Raw genomic sequence first — 3,032 nt, 5'->3', positions numbered from 1 at the left:
TCATCTCCATTACATTCAAACTTTTCCTCTCTGCAACACCCATATTTCATGTTTCAGCCCCATATAACGCAGTCGGTACCACAATTCCCCCATGCAGCCTTCTCTTTACATCCATTCTAAGCGAACGACATCTAAACATTTTTTTCATTCCTCCCAGCACCTTACCTACTTCATTCATTCTAAACTTCACTTCTGCATCTATTCTTCCATTCATAGCAACATGTGACCCTAAATATTTAAAACACTCTACCTCCTCATGCAACTCACCGTTCAAAACTATATTCATCCCCCTACCATCTACCAACCTCGTAGACTTCATCACTTTACTCTTATTCTCATTTACTTTCAATTTCCTCTTTTCACACACCCTTCCAAACTCCTCTACCAACTGTCTCAATCTCTCCTCTAAATCAGCCACCAGTGCAGTATCATCTGCAAACAGCAGCTGCTTCAGATACCACTCTCCACCATGAACATTCACCAGACTCAGACCTCCACCTAACACTCTTACATTCACCTCCCTTACAACACCATCCATATAAATATTAAACAACCAAGGTGACATCACACATCCCTGTCGCAGCCCCACTCTCACGGGAAACCAATCACTCACAGCATTTCCCACTCTTACACACGCTTTACTATTTACATAAAAACTTTTCACCCCTTTTAGTAACCTACCATCAAGTCCATACAATCTTAAAATAGTCCACAAAGCCTCCCTATCAATTCTATCATTCTATCTATCTATCTATCTATCTATTGCCAGACGCCTCAATCCCGTTTGGGGTGGCCACAAACAAATCTCCTCCAAGTCGCCCTGTCCCCCGCCATTTCACTGCCCTGCTCTCAACTCACACCCCCCTCTCTCATATACCTCTCCACCCCATCCCTCCATCTCATCCTCGGCCTCCCCCTCCCTCTTCCCCCCTCCACATCACTCACATACACTCTCTTCATCAGTCTTTCACCCTCCATCCTCTCCACATGGCCAAACCACCTCAGTGTGTTCCTCATAACGCTTCCTATCACATCCACATCAACACCACAACGCTCCTTTATATCCTCATTCGTCAGCCTGTCTCTCCATGTGACTCCACAGGCTCCTCTTAAATAACTCATTTCCACTGCTCTCACTCTTGACTTGTGTCCTTCCAACAATGTCCAAGCTTCACTTCCGTACGTTAGAGTTGGTATCACAATACTGTCATGTAGTAACTTTTTCGCTTCCATGTTCACTTCCCTGTTTCTTATCACTGCTTTCAAAGAACCAGCAACCTTTCTTCCCTGCTGTACCCTTTCAAGCACTTCACCCTCCAAACCTCCATCCTTACTCATCACACTACCCAAGTACTTAAACGTACTCACATTTTCCAATTCCTCACCATCCAGCCTCACTGTACATTCACTGACTTCACCTCTCTCAAAGACCATCACTTTACTCTTCTCTACATTCACCTTTAGATTCCGTTTCTTACACACTCTCCCAAACTCATCCACCAAGCCTTGCTGCTCCCTTTCGTCTTCACTCAACAACACAGTATCATCTGCTAACAACAGTACAGCGAGTTTCCAAACACTATCCTCTCTCACCAGGGCCACTCCAGCATCCACTACCCTACCTTGTACCTCTTTTATTACCCTATCCATGTACAGATTGAACAACCATGGAGACATGACACATCCCTGTTTCAACCCAACTTTCAAAGAGAAAAATTCACTTAGTTCACCATCCACACGCACTGCAGCCTTCGCACCATCGTACATACTCTTCACAGCATTCAACAACTTCCCATCTACTCCATATATTCTTAACACTTTCCACACTCCTTGTCTATCCACCCTGTCATATGCTTTCTCCAAATATGAAAGCCGCATACAACTTCTTTCCCTTCTCTAGAAACTTTTCCACTAAAGATCTAAGAATGAATATCTGATCTACACAACCTCTTCCCTTCCTAAAGCCTCCCTGGTCTTCTCCAACTAATTTCTTTGTTCTTTCTCTGACTCTGTCAATAAGTATCCTACCATACACTTTTCCTATTATACTAAGAAGACAAATGCCCCTATGATTACCACACACTTCTTTTTCCCCTTTTCCTTTGTACAAGGTCCAATCCTCCGGGACTCTACCTTCCTCCCAGGCCAATCTGCACATCTTCCACATCCATTCTACTACTATCTCTCCCCCATGCATCAGCATTTCACCACACACTCCATCAATTCCTGAGGCTTTCCCCGATTTAACTTTCTTCATTGCTTCCACAACTTCTATCCTACTGATTTCTTCCTGTCTTCTCACCTCCCTCCTTCTCCCAGCCATTCCCCAGCCACTTATACTCGCATTACTTCTATCCTCTACGTTCAACAATTCCTTAAAGTGTTCTCTCCATCTGCTCACTATTTCTCCCTTCTCCACTAGTAATCTACCATTTTTATCTTTCACTCTCCTGCTAACTTCACTTCCACCCTGTCTTACTCTTTTCACCTCTTTCCAGAACATTTTCTTACAGTCCCTCCACTTTACACTCAAATTCCTTCCAAATTCCTCATCCACTCTCTTCTTACTCTCTCTTACTAATCTTTTCACCTCTCTCTTTCTTTCTACATATAACTCTCTCTTCTGCCTCTCAACTTCTTCCACGCCCCTATTTCTCATCCATTCATTGTATGCTTTCTTCTTTTGTGCCACAGCCTGTTTCACCTCTTCAGTCCACCACGCTGTTCCTTGCACCCCCCTCTGTCTTCTCTTCTTTCCACACACCACATCACATGCTGCACATATTTCTTCTGTAAATATCCTACACACACCTTCCACGTCTCCCATCTGCTCCAATTCATATTTGCCCAATCGTTCCTCCACTTCTCTCTTATACTCTGCCTTTTTCTCATCCTCTTGTAATCTTTCCACTCACCTAGCAACTACTCCTTCCTCTCATCTTTCCCTTCTTCTATTCCTCCATCTTACTTGAATTCTAATTCTGGCCACCACCAAGTAGTGGTCAGAAAGTCCACTCCCCCAACCTCTATAA

This window comes from Coenobita brevimanus, chromosome 27 (assembly GCF_032717465.1).
Source record: "Coenobita brevimanus isolate Jiangsu-jjx chromosome 27, ASM3271746v2, whole genome shotgun sequence".
NCBI lineage: Eukaryota > Metazoa > Arthropoda > Malacostraca > Decapoda > Coenobitidae > Coenobita > Coenobita brevimanus.
The sequence above is the reverse complement of the archived record's forward strand: the minus strand, read 5'-3'. Positions refer to the sequence as shown.